Here is a 15678-nt window from a genome sequence, read left to right on the forward strand (position 1 = left end):
CAGGGCTGGCCCGGTCAAAACAGCCAATTTGAGGTTTTGACCGTTTTGCACCCAACGACGGTAAAAAATGGTCAAAATGTGAGGGTTTTTTGGTCATTTGCTTAGGGGGCTGCCTTTATAAATAGAGGGGGGTTTTTTACTTCTTATCCTCACACCAAAACTCTTCTACTTCTCTCTAATACTCTCTTATACAATATTATACTCTCTTATAATCTCTTATATTTTCTAATACTTCCATCAAATGACTTCTGGATCTGAATATGAAGAGCAAAATCTATCTCCTACTGATTCAGAAATGAGTCCTCCTATAACAATTACTACTCCTACCGCTGTTAATCCTGAATCTAGTGGTGACGAATCTGCACCAAAAGCTCCTAAAAGGCCGAGATCTGATGTGTGAATTTTTTTGATAAGATAGACGTCACCAAGGATGAACACGGTAGGATCATCACCCAGAAGACTAAATGTGTGTTGTGCGGCCAGATTTTCCAAGCTCATCATAAGAGCGGCACCAACCACCTCAAACGTCATATTGAAAAATACAACAAAGACCAGAATCTTCAATGTGATATCCGACAATCTATGTTTTCTCAATCCTCCTCCTCTGGTAGTCTCGGTAGTTGGAGTTACGACGCTGCCCGAGCCAGGAAATGTGTAATCAAGTTTATTGTTCTTAAAAACCTTCCTTTTAGATTAGTAGAAGATGGTGAATTTGAAGATTTGTTTAGAGATGGTTTTTATCCTGTATTTACTAAATTTTCTCGTCAAACTTGTCGACGTGATATTTTAAAATATTATCAGGAGGAACAAGGAAAAATAATTTCTTATTTTAAAATTTTATACTGTAAATTTTCTTTAACTTCTGATATTTGGATATCTAGAATACAAACTGGTTATTTATGTATCACAACATACTGGATTGATGAAAATTGGTAAATATTTAAAAGTATTATTTTTTATTACAATTAAAGAGTCACATACTGGTATTAATGTTGCAAATTTAATAATGAAGAACTTATGAAACTAGAAATTGATCAAAAAATATTTTCTCTTTCCCTTTCCCTAGATAATGCAAGTAATAATAATGTAGCTGTTGATTTTATCAAAACAACTCTGTCATTACCATGTTATGGTGAAATTTTTTAATATTAGATGTATCTTTCATATTTTAAATTTAATTGTTCAGAGCGTATTTTCTGAAATTAAACCCATGATAGAAAAAGTTAGAACTATTGCTAATATGCATAATGCTTCTGAAATGAGAATTAAAAGATGGAAACAATATTTTAAAAGAAATAATTATAAGCCCAGAGTAATTCTAAAAGATGTTGACCATAGGTAGAATTCCACCTATGCAATGTTAAGTGTAGCAATAGAATATAAAAAAATTATAAATAATTTTATAAATTTTTATGCTTCTAGTTCTAGCTCTGGTAGTAGTTATGGAATAACTGAAGATGAATGGACAATTATATATAATTTAAATGAGATGTTACAAGTATTTTATGATGCTACAATGTTATTATTTAGCTGTTATTATCCAACAATTACTTTAGCTGCTTTATAAATTTTAAATATTCAAAAGTTTTTTTTCAAAATATCGTATGGATAATACTTTTGGATCTATAATTTTTCAAATGGAAAGAAAATTTAATAAGTATTTTAGGCATATTCCTCATATTTTTGGTTTGGGGATTCTTATTGATTCATGTTTGAAGGATATTAGCCTTCGAAGTTTGTTACAATCACTATATGGTAATCAAGTTATAGACTTAGATGATGGATCCACCCTTACCGCTACTTCTCATCATTTAGATATTAGAATTTTTTTTCAAACATTGTATGATGAGTATGCAGCTAGACATGGTGTAGCTACACAATAGTCTACAGCTTCGGCGCTTTCGACCATAAGCCGAGGTAAAAGTGTAAGTTTTAATAGGTATGCAATGGTAGCTGAACTAATTGGTGGATCTGGACTTGGATCAACATTAAAGTTTTCTAAAATAGATGAATATTTATCTACTTCCTTAGTTAAATATCAAGGAAATGCTTTAGATATTTTGCAATGATTGAGAGTATATGGATCAGTTTCATATCTTATACTTTTCACCATGGTTCGTGACTTACTAACAGTGCAGGTTTCGATGGTAGCTTCGGAATCCACCTTCAGCACAGCAAGACGTTTGATCGACGACCACATGACATGCTTAGATTCGTATACTGTACAAGTGGTGATGTGCTTACAAAATTGGTGGAGGTACGAGAAGCGAACACAAGACATCGAACAGCTGGCTATACTTGAAGATAAATTTGAAGAGTTGGGACTAGCAGATAGGTATCAAGATTAGATTCATCAAATTATAATTTTTATTTCTTAACTTTAAATTTATAATGAATTATTTCGAAAAAAGTTACAAATGATAGTGATATAGGTGAGTAGGTGCCAACCTAGTTGGGATGTACTCATCTATTGTGATGCGACAAATTCTGAAATAAATTTATACTTGTAAATGATTTACTGATTATTAATAAAAAGTTATTTTTACCATATTTTTTTGTAATTTTTTGTACTTGTAATTTATGTCATTTCAAGTTATTAAAAAAATATATGTCATTTTCTGTAATTTTTATGTATTTTTTTATGATTTTTGAGGATTTTTAAAAATTAAAAAAAAAAAACATTTCAACCGGGCCCGGGTTCGGGCTTCGGTTTTGCCCGGCCCGGACCTGGTTCGCGGCCCGAATGGACAGCCCTAGGTGTACATAGCCCTAGGTGTACATAACTCTTACATTTTGGTTATGACCGAAAAAAAAAGAAATCTCTAACAATTAACTTAAGTAAGCCTTTTTGATAGTTCTATATATTTTTGATGCGAGTAAGCATACTGCGCGTATTCTCATAAATGTTTTATATTAAAATAAAGCTTAGTTCCAATGAGATCACCAAATCCTTTGTCTAGTTCTCCGTGCATGAAAATGAATTCTTATCTCAAACATTTATATATATATATATATATATATATATATAACAAAAAAGAAACATGACGATAATTAACCAAGAAAAGATTATGTTAATAAATACAAGCTGAGTAGGTTACATCTACCAAAGTTTTAGGCTAATTGTAGCTTTAACTTGGGAGGTTTTGTTAAGGTGGCATGCTTCTTACTCTAAGTAATGATTTTGAATATAACCTCATTGATGTTGCTAGATGTCATGCTCAACTTATAAATATATTTTAAAACACAAATTTAAGGGATAATGGTGAAAATATCCTGCATCAAGCTATATAGGAGATTAGCCAATTATAAATAGTATATCTTGGTTAATTTATTTTTAAGCCAATCTATTTTTCTAATAATAGTTTATGGGTCGCAACGTTCCCACGCTACCTCAAGCAAGTCAGCACCTGATAAAATATAAAAAGGGCTGAAAAAAGAAGACTCTTCTAAATCGTAAGCTGATTTGGAGGCGACATACTATAAAGATTTCAGATCATCGATCTTCATTCATGTATTTTCATTTGAACAGTTAAAAAATTTATTACAACTAATAGCCATAATAAGATTATTAATGAGGAAAGTTCAAAAATATCGTACTATCCTATATGAATAAGACTTAAATATCTCTATATGTGGATATAAGCCATTGACGAACCACATAATCAAAATCCCGTATCTTTGACGTCTTTTGTCTGATATATATTTTTTGCAACATATCGCTATGTTTTGTTTTCTATTTAGTTCAGTCTTGCCCTTCTAGTAATTTCTTTATTGAAGGTGTGATTGTTTGTCAGACGGAAAAGATCTTATTCGATAGATCCGAACGAAGCTTCGGCGTCATCGTGAACAGGTCGTTTCATCAACAAGCAATTCCTAAAAGAACATGTTACCCATGAATGTTTTGTGGACCATCCTTAAGCGTGGGCGTTTATGAGATAATCTCTTGACTTTCAATATGTCGCAAGACTCTATTTAAGTTTGTCACAAACCAACCCACCAAAACTAAATGCCATAGAGAAGGGGTTTTCTGAGAAGCTAAAACATAAGTTGGGGCGTTTATGAAATTTGCCCTATCTAAAATCAAAAACCTCTCTATTTTTATTCCGTTCTGTTGTCTCTCTCTCTCTCTCGCCCCCCACCCCCCGACGGTCCCCCTCGAAAATGTCGACGTCGGCAATGTCGATCGCGATCAAATCCCCACTTCCCTTCTACTCCCCTACCTCACCCCGTTCACCAACCCTCCGCCGTCCCTCCTCCGGTACGCTCCGCCGCCGGAGCACGATCTTATCCTGCTCCACCGCCCCCAGAACCCGCCATCCACCGCCTAAGCAGGAGCCACGGGGAACGAATTCTCGATGCCTGCGATGGCTACCGACGCGCTCCTCCCGCCGCAATCGTCCCAGCGGTCGCGATTCTCCGCGGGCTTCATCTCTCGGCTACGTCTTGTCTCCGCCTCGCTCCTCGGCAAGCCCGATTTCGGCCTCTTGACGTAAAATTTTGCCTTTACATTCGTCCTTTTTTTGTAAAATCTTGGGGCGGATTGTGAAATATTGGTTTTTTATGTTAGGCCGCCAGAGATGGCGGAGACGGCGAGGTTTATTTGCGCTGCGGCGCCGTTGATTCCGATCATCGCGGATGCTGGTATAATTTTTATTTCTTTTCGGTGAATGGGATTTTTGTTTGGTGAATTTAGGGTTTCTCTAGGGTTTATTGTGGAACTTTTTGAATTAATAATCAAGTTTGCAGATTTGCTAAGGAAAGACAACGCATGTCGTGCATTTTTCATAGGGGAAATCTTTTGGTATGAAAATTTTTGATTTCGCTTGAAAATAAAAGAATGCACCCGGTCCATTATTCGTTAGATTATGAAAGGAGACACTCGAAAGTGTTCAAATATCCATGCAAGTGACTTGGTGATGATAATGTGGAGCAGATAAATAGTCCTTGCATATTATAAAGGAATTAAAAAAATTAATATTTAATTACACAAAACCAACCCAATTGATATTTTATGACAAACAATGGCCCACTTTCGGCCACATCAGCAATGTTGGCTGAAAGTTGGTCGATTTTTAAAAACTTGGCTCCGTTTGGATACCATTGTGTTTTATTTGTTTTCATGGTGTTTTTGCCAAAAATAAAACACCATGCGTTTGAAAACCATGGTGTTTTTTGAGCTAAATCATCCTCAAACCAAAAACAAAACACTTATTTCAAAACACCTTTTAGGTGTTTTAAGTTTGGTGTTTCAGGTTTGATTTTGAGAATGTGTTAATATAATATCTAACATAATATATTAAATGTAATTAATATAGAGTTATTATCAACATGCTTATTATATTATAATATACTATACTATATTATAGTTAATTTAATATATTAATAATATTTGTTAAATAATATAAAAAGATAATAAATAAAATATCTTATATAATAATATAATAACATATTAAATACCAATATTTAATATGTTAATAATGTATTATATAATAAATAATAATAATAAAATATAAGTAAACTAATAAAAAAAAATAATTTTTTTTGATAATAAATAATATAATTAAAGTACTATTAATAAACTCTAACATATTAAAAACTATAATATATTATATAATATTAAAATATTTATAATATATTAATTTATTAATAACATACTACTAATAACATAATATTAATATTATTAATAATATTATATTATATGAATAATAGTATAATATTATATTATATTAATAATAGTATAATATTATATTAATAATAAAATAACATTATTATAAAAATATTAATATAATATACAACAATAACAAATTGATATACCAAAATAATTAAATATATAATTATTTGAAAATAATATGTAATAATTATAATATAATAATAATTATAATATAATATAGCATATTAAAGTACAATATAATATTATAAATACATTATACATTATTATATTGCATTACATTTAATACTTATAATACTATAATAATGTAAACTAAATATTATAACATTTTATTATAATTAATATATAATATATTAATAATATGTTTAATACTAATGTTATAATTGGTCAAACTAGTGTCAAACAAAAATACTTAACATGGTGTTTTGAAAACATTTTAAGAGAAAAACACAACACCATGGTGTTTTCTTACAAAAACACAATAAGAAAAACACCCGGATTGACAATCCCAACATCAGCAACATTAAGTCTCAATTCCACAACTTATATTTCATTTAGTACTTATTTAATCCTCTTGCAAGTATACTAAATTAGTACCAGGAAATTTGAAGCTTATGATTAAGCCATCTCTTTGATTTCAGCATCTATGCTCTATTTTAAAGAGATTGGTACCTGTGCCTTCCAGTAAGTTATATTGTATGTCAGTCTAAGTGGCCTCGGAGACGACCACTAAAAATGGTTACTGAGCATTTTGCTAGAGAAACTTATGTTTAAAAAATTATAAAAAAATTATAAAGTTCCTTCTGCCAGAGTGCAATTTTTGAACTTCATGCTGTGTGAGTTTTTTACTTTGGGCTTTCCATACAACTTACAATCTCATCCTTTTCAGCAATTCAGTTTCTGTTACAAAATGTTGCTTGCATTATAACCTGAACTTGTTGTGATTAAAATATTTATTCATACAATTCTTTCTAGATACTGGAGGTGGCAATCCTCTCAATGTTCAAAGGACCGTTCAAGATTTGATTGCAGCCGGTGCTGCTGGTTGCTTTCTAGAGGTATCATAGAGACTACGGACTGAAAATTTAGTTTCCTGATTTTCATGCTCAAACTCTTAGCAATTGTGCTTTTTTTACTTTATTACTTGTATTTAACACAATTTTATTCTCTTAACTGAAGGACCAAGCATGGCCAAAGAAATGTGGTAGGCTCGATTACCATCCTGTTTTTTTTTCTCTCATGCTATTCTGCACTTTGTCTTTACTTCAAGATGTCAAATGATTGCTTTATTAATACTGTCCCTGAAATGGATAATTCTAACTTGTGTATTTCTTCTTGCATGTGGCAACCAGGGCATATGCGTGGTAAACAGGTAATGTAGAATGAACATGTATACTTTGCTGGTATTTTAGGTTAAAGCCTTCATCTCATGCTATGGAAACATTTCCCTTTATGTAAACGTTGTCCATGAACATGAGGTATTTCATTTTAATATTAACTGCATATTGATAAGCACTCTTAAAAGCAAAAGAAAAAACATTTTTTCTAACACGAGTTTGGACATTGAAAAGTAATTCTGAGTGATATACTAAATGATGTGTATATATAATATACCAATTAAAAAATGTAATCTAATCATGCTTAATGAAATATAAACATACCAAAATGTAAATCATCATGTTTAGAATCATTAACTAACTGTAGAAAGCGAAACTTGCATCATAGCCTTGAAAAAATATAATGTTAGTCCAAATTGGCCGATAATCCCGATAATCCCGATAAAAAAGTCTTACTTATCGGCCGATAAGTGCCGATAACGCCGATAAATCGCCGATAAACCTAGAAAAACGATAACCGATTAAAAATCCAATTTATCCTAGCGGAGAGCTCCCAAATCCGATAACTCGGCCGATAATATCGATTATCGGCCGATATTTAAAACAGTGTCTGATGTTAATTTTAATTGTCACCAATCGCTCTTAATCATGTGTAATAAACTTCAATCTGCCATGCGAGACAGGTAGAAATCATGAAATCCTTGGATATGTATTCTACAAATCAAATTTCTTCAGTAATTAGGATTTTTTTTAACGGTAGATAGTTAGGGTACGAAAATTGATTTGTATCCTTTCTTTTACTGTATCAATCTATTGCTATCAATTAAGTGAGGTAGGGCTCAACCTCCTAATCTTTCTTTTTTCTAAAAAGTTCAACAGATATAAACAGGGATATCTGTATAATTTATTTTGGCTTATATATGTTTATCATCTGCCAGAAACTGAATCCGTCAAACATATATTAATGCGCGTCAGTAGTTTTGTTATGTTACTTATCCTCATAAAACAATTTGAACGTGAACTTCCTCATTTAGTTATTGTTGATGCTGACTGGATCGAGAAAAGGTGAGAAAATCTCATTGCAGTATGTCACAACTTAAAAAGTTGTACCTTTTTGTCACAAGTTATGATTTCATTATATCTTTTTGCAGGTGTTAGAGATGTGCATATTATGCATGCATGCATCTTTGCACTCAGACAAAGATGTTTTCTTAATTTATTATAGAAATTTTGTTTGTTTACTACTCTTGTAGATAAGCCTAGTTTTGAAGAAACATCCTCCTTGATCTCCTTCTGAATCAATTTTGCTACATTTACCCATTTAATAGGCAATCATTTGATAGTTAGGATCCTCATTTATCACTCTCTTGGCTAGTTGTATTTTTGGTTGAAATTTTTTTGAAGGCATGTTATATACTAATACGTATAGTTAAATAGTTAATTAATATATTCAGTAAACAAATACAGTCCACTATAAGTGTATATACCTTTTTTTTGTACATTCAATGTGCATTGCACATGGATAATATGCGGATATACTGGTATTTCAACGAATTTTTAGAATAAAATTGTATGGACATGTATATCCCTGTGCAATAGTAATTTTGGATCTGTGATTGTGTCACTAGGTGTACCATTGGGTGTGTATATAGCTTTATTATGTTCTCAGAACTCGCTGAACACTTCTGATGTATAATTTGTGAATTGCTATTATTAGGTTATACCAGCAGAGGAACATGCTGCGAAGATAGCATCTGCAAGGGATGCTATTGGTGATGCTGACTTCTTTCTTGTCGCTCGGACTGATGCTCGAGCAACCTCAGCTAAATCAGGTCTTTCTGATGCAATTTCAAGGGCAAACCTCTACATGGAGGTACTGTAAAAATATTCTTTTTTTACATTTTCTGAAATAAACTTCTATTAGCAGCATCTGTTTCTCTTTTGCTCTCCATATCTACTTCTGTTCAAAGCAGACTGATTAAAAATATGGATGCCTTTAGCTTCTAAAATTTCCTTCTTATTTCAGATTTCGTTGAAATAAATGTGTCTAAGTTTTTATTTATTCATTATTTTTTTTAAAAAAAGTTCTTATTTATTCATGAATGTTTGTATTCATGATCAGCTAGACTTGATATTCTTAAAAATGAGCAGCAGCTTATACTTTTATCATGGTTCGTTGGATAAGATATTGTCTTAGATGATCATATGAGGAAAAGCAAAGTAATATGTTTCTTCCTAAACAAAATATGTCCAAAAACTACAGTATTATCAATAAACTTAATTCTTTTTCACCTGATTGTATTTGATGATTAATGTTCACATAAAAAATTCTTAAAGAACTAAATAAGAATCATAACATGAGCTTGGAAACTGTGAGGCTTAAGGCCCCCAGGGTTTCATTAAAAAGATAAATAATGATACAAGATACAAACTAGAAAAGATACAAACACATATCTAGACCCACATATTGTCTGATCCCTTGATAAAAAGAAAAAAGATAACATTCTAAGAACTTAATCTACGATTCTAGTGGTTCCTCCTCCCATTCTTGCTAATCTCATCTCGCTTTATATTTATAAAGTATCAGCGGCGTAGCCAGGAATTTTTTTTTGCCTTGAGCGAAAAAGTAACAAAGCAAAAAAAAAAAAAAAAAAAAAAAAATTTTTTTTGCCTTGAGCGAAAAAGTAACAAAGCAAAAAAAAAAAAAAAAAACAAAACAAACTAAGAGTGCTTTGATTATATATTGATAAAAAAGACAAAGGTGTATCATACACATTCAAAATATGAGATACACCAGAAACAAAAGTATCTATCTAAGTCGAGCTTTACGAGTATGTCGTGAATCAAACTCCTCTACCATTTCTTCTGTGTCGAAGTTGGAAGTAATTTGTTTTTCAACATAAAGTATCATGTTATTAGCAAACAATTCATCTCACATCTTGTTGCGCAATGATGTTTTTATGAGTTTCATTGCCGAAAATGCTCTTTCCGTGCTTGCAGTTGAAACAGGAAGAGTCAACACGAGCCGAATCAACCTATCAATAAGAGGATACCTTTTGGATTTTCCTTTACTTACCAACTTTTGGCATAATCCTGAGAGTGTAGTAATATTTTGAAAATCAGGATCACACCGCATATCATGCTCATAATGTTGGAAAATCAGGATCACACCGCATATCATGCTCATAATGTTGCAATTGATGCCTCAGCTGATAATTAATCTTCATTTCACTGAAATCTTGGGGATAATATTTCTTCACAACCATGCAAAGGTCATCAACTTTAAATGATTTGAAAGAATCTTTTGAATCCAAAGCAGAGCTAAGACTTAAAAGTTCTACTGCTCTATCGGAGAATCTTTCACTTAACTCCACTTGTGTGTTAACAACTTCATATAATATATCAAAGCGATAATGATGCTCAATTGTAATTTCATCACTCTGTTGACAAGAACGACCTGTGCCCTTCACATAACGAGAACTCTTATCGGGTATATCAATTTCATGTTTCATACAAAAGGATACTACAGATTGTAAATTTTTTTATCATTTGTGATCACTTTTCAACTCACAGATAAGAGTTTTTGTGATAGAGATAGAATCCATACCAGTTAAAATATCTTGATCTTTTCTTTGCAGCGATTGACAAAGTACTTCTGTTACTCCCATTATTTCATCCATTAAGTGTAAGTTAAAAACAAAGTCAAATGAATCCGTTGTAGTAAACCCACCACTAGCTTCTGCACGGATTTTTCTTTTCAACCCATCTGCCTTTATAATACCAAGAACTTTCCACACGAGTTTATACAAACCAAGCAAACTACAAGCAGAAGAATAGTGTGAGCCCTAACGGGTAGAAGCAGGTCGTCTCAAAGTAGTATGCTGATTACCTCCAGTACTTGTTTGTAATTCACCTCTTTCTATCAAATTTTTAACTTCTTCTCTTTGCGCAGTTCTTAGTTGTTGATTCCGCTTAGGAGAAACACGAACCAAATTCACAATGAAATTCAACATCTGAAAGAATAACTCAAGCTAGATAATTCGCCTGATGCTGCAACTAATGCAAGTTGTAAGCGACTAAGCGGTGGGCAAAGCAATGAACATAGTATGCATATGGACATTCTTGCAAAAATAAACTTTGTAACTCACTCCATGGATCTCGCATATTGCTAGCCCCATTATAACCTTGTCCTCTTATATTCTGTACAAGCAATCCATTACGATCAAGTATAAGTGAACACATCTTTTTAAGAGTTTGTACGGTAGTGTCTTTAACCCCTATTACATCAAAAAACTTCTCTCTAATAAAACCATCTGCATCAACTGTTGGACCCTAGAGGGGGGGGGGTGATTAGGGTCAAAAGGCTCTAATATGCAGATTAAAAACACACAACAATCAATTCACAGTAAATAGATGCAAACAAGGTAAATAAGAGAGGGTTAGGAATCGTTATCCTTGACGCGTGATGTGTTAACGAGGTTCGGCCCTCTGGCCTACGTCCCCGCTCCCCACTCTCGAGGAGAAATCCACTACACAGCCGGTTTGGAAGCCGGAACTTCGTCTACACAGCGATCCCACACGATCTCTCTCACTACACAGTTTGATCTCAACAGATCACTCCCTCACAGTAGATCTTACTCAAGATCTCAACTACACAGCACAAGATAACAGATGTAGAACTCTCTCTTACAAAGCTCCTATGGCAAAGAGAACAAATTTCTGAAGCTGGGAGGTGAGCTCACACAAAACCACAGAGAAGAAAGCAGGACTGATTTGAAAATTTTCTCAGCAGAAACAGAAAATACTCTCTCTGGTTTTCAAACGTTTGGCTCAAGGAAGAAGAAGAAGCAGCTGTAGGGTTTTTATAGAATAGATTAAAACAATTTTAAAAACAAACCCAATCTTCCTGTTTAGGAAGATAATCCCCTTTACAGAGTCTTAGCTCAGACTGAGCCAAGCACGAAAGAGTGAAAGCACAACAATCGAAAATAAAAGACCGTTTAAAAAGAAATCTCGTGTTGACTGAAGAAAACAAAAGCGGTCGGCTCGACCGACGACCTTTCTGGAAACCAGTAAGAAAAGATGATATGTGCGGTCGACCGATCCGGTCGACCGATCCGGTCGACCGCTTTCTGACATGCTGGAAAACATGTTTTTGACCAAGTTAAAATATTTGTAAAATATTTATTTGACCTCTGAAAAATCTGAAACTTTGTAAAATGTTTTTGATACTAAAAACAAACTGTTTGAAGAAAGAATTTTGCAGATAGGTTCTCGTATTTGTGAAAAATAAGGTTTTGTGAAAACGGCTTAAAAGTTTAAGAAAGAAAACATGTGTGTAAGTCCCAATAGCTTCATGTAAACATAGTGACTCTTTGCCTACAATCTAGCACTAGAGAGAAACATAAAGGAAAGCTAATATCCTCATATTTAAAGCAATACTTGAGCTTTGATTAGCTTGAATCGGATGAAGCTTTTATATGAGTTTGTCGTTCTTGAATTAACGTTGCTTCATCTCTTGGCCTCCTCCTCCTTTGGATATTATCTTTGTAGCATATATTCCATCCATCCTCCATTGATGACACTAACGATCTTGATAAATAGATTTACTACAATTTCACTCAATAAGCCATTAGTACCAATAATGGTGGTTGTGAGAACATCATCAAAACATAAGGGCTAACATCAACAAACCTTAACACAATAGCCATTTGCTCACAATTGGATTCATCTCGAGATTCATCAATTAAAATACAAAACTTAAAGTCACCAATTTCTTCACAAATCTTTTTCCTCACCAAGTCACCCATAATTTCCATAATCTGATTTTGAACCATCGGTGAAGTATAACTAGCATTCCCGAGAGCATTTTCTAAGATAACCTCTGCAACTTGCACATTAAGAATTATACTATATTTGAGCAATTCAATAAAGTTTCCACGATTTGCTGAATCAAGAGATTCGTCATGCCCTCAAAGAGCACATCCTTGACATGCTAGCCAACGAATAGTATTAATCATAGTGACAACACGCAAGCAATTTTTTCTTTATTTCATCTTCATCTTGTAAGGTCAAATGTTTCTTAATGTTTTGAGACGACTTTTTCAAAGCATTGCATTAAAACAATTTTTGAATGTATTGATCATGTTTCTCCTTCATGCACGCGAAAATGACTATCTTTTCCTCCAGCTCTCTTCCAACTATTAAATCCTTCCGAAGTCGAAGTTTCTTGTTTATGTTGTTGGGAGGAATTGCTCTAAAAAAGAAAACAAGGAAAGCAATAGGCACAATCAGTTGTTTCAGAATATTCTAACCAAGCATAAGTCTTGAACCGATCATGTCGAAAGATACGTCCGTCTTCATTTCTTGGATATTCTCGGAGGTTTGGTTGGCATGGCCCTATTGCTATGTAACGACGTCGAACCTCATCTTGTTCTTTATATGGATATTTCCATATTGCTTGACGTAATCCTGGATTATAAGATACGGTATCCTTGACCTTTTGAATTTTAGGAGGATGTTGCTCTTCTTCTTTATCATCAACTGTTGGCTTCGTAGGCGGTGCCTCGCTTGAGGCTCCAATAATGTCTTTTTTGGAATAAAATAAAAATAAAGTTTTCATTCCCTTTCCAGACATTTTAGCTTCAAAATTTAATAGATTGTGATTAGGATATTAAAAGATTACATGCATTAAGAAGCATATTAAAAGATTATGATTAGGATATCGAAATTGCTAATGACTACCTAGATAACATCTTAGTCTATAAACTAAAATAATTAACCGGGTCCATAGTCAATCAGATTAATGGAGGAACCATCAATTTGAAAAGAGATCTCTTCGTTAGTGGCATTTGAGTAATTAGTTGTTGGAATCGTTAGGGCTAGGGTTTGGGGGAGGGTGAGGGAGCTGGAGGAGGGCCGAGGGTTTGCTCTGGAAGGCGAGGTCCTACTCTATATTCACAAAGAAACGATAATAACAATATCAACAACAAAGCCCTTTATCCCAAAAACTTGGACACATAAACAATTAAATCATTTTGAGGAAATTGTAAAGCCCGGAGATTTAGATGAACATCTTCAGACAAAATTCAATTTTAATTCTCGATCCATCTTTTTGATCATCAACAATCACTAAAAGTAAACATATAAAAAAAGAAAGAAAAAAAAAGAAAAGAAAAAAAGAGAGAGATCAAGATTAGGAAGAGATACACACTGCGGGCGAGGATCAATCGCAAAGCGGCCGCGAGGAGGACGTTAGAGCGGCGTCGAGGCTCGATCGGTCGAGGGCTTGCTCTGGGAGGCGAGGAGGATGTTGACGACGACGAAGATTTGGTCGGGGCGGTCGTAGGAGAGCTTGGGAGTTTGGATCGGCGTTGAGCGGTCGAGGGCTTGCTCGGCGAAGCGCTTGGATGATTGGATCCAACAAGGTCGCGGCCCACGAGCGAGAGAGGGCTTAGAGGGGTATTAAAAAAAATTCATTTTCTTGCCCTTGGCAGCTGCCCAGGGCAAGCCGTGCACAGCTACGCCTCTGTAAAGTATGACCAAACAAGCGTAGCTCTTACAGTGTGCATTTCTTTTGAAAGCATTGGTAACTGATCTGTGACCATGCTAGTTTCTGTAACGAAGTTGAAGATTGGTCAGTATCATGGGACATAACTTATTCTGCTTCAAGTTGCCTCTTCTTTTTGGGCATGTTCTACGGAGAAATAAAGTTGTTTATCCTACTCGAAATTTATGTAAACTCCAAGTCAACATCCAGGTGCATACGCATATTTCAAAATTTGAGATACAGATATGGAAAACTGAGGAATCTGAAAAATAGTAAATATACTTTTATAAATAATTAGATGCCATAATTTTCTGATCTTTATCTATAGAAACTGTTTAAAATAATTTAATTTATAAACTATTAGATACATTCATATATCCCTTACATCTGGATTTGGATAGACATGTTTGTATACATTTGAATCTACACCATAAAGATCAATTTCGGCATCTGACTTTTTTTAATTGAGCTCCTAATCTGTTCTCACACTTCAGTTTTAGAAGCAATTTACTGGGATTTCCTGTTGAAGGTTTACTGCATTTGGTCTATCCATTTGAACTACCAACATAACGTAATGAATTTCGCTGTAAATTCGTATAACTAGTAACATACCTTTCTCTTTAATGGCTTGCAAGATATTTTATATGGTACAATATGAGGTTGTACAGATGACCAGAACTCAAAACTTAAATCTTTGCAGGCTGGAGCTGATGCTTCCTTCGTAGAAGCACCAAGAGATGATGAAGAGCTCAAAGAAATCGGAAGGAGGACAAGAGGATACAGAGTCTGCAACATGCTTGAAGGCGGAGTTACACCATTGCACACTCCACAGGAGCTTAAAGAAATGGGTTTCCATCTCATTGTGCACCCTCTCACAACCCTCTATGCTGCTGCCCGTTCCATGATTGATATCCTCGAGCTCCTCAAGGATGCAGGAACTACTAGAGGTCAGCTTCAAAAGCTGGCCACATTTGAGGAGTTTAATAAGTTGGTTGGGTTGGAGTCTTGGTTTGAGCTCGAAGCTCGCTACTCTAAGTTCAAGAGTGCTGTTGAAACTAAGGCATAAATAAGAGGTCACTAGATGCTTGATAAGCATTAGGTATTTAGGTCGTTTCATCTTCTGA

Source organism: Asparagus officinalis, chromosome 2 (assembly GCF_001876935.1).
Source record: "Asparagus officinalis chromosome 2, Aspof.V1, whole genome shotgun sequence".
Lineage (NCBI taxonomy): Eukaryota > Viridiplantae > Streptophyta > Magnoliopsida > Asparagales > Asparagaceae > Asparagus > Asparagus officinalis.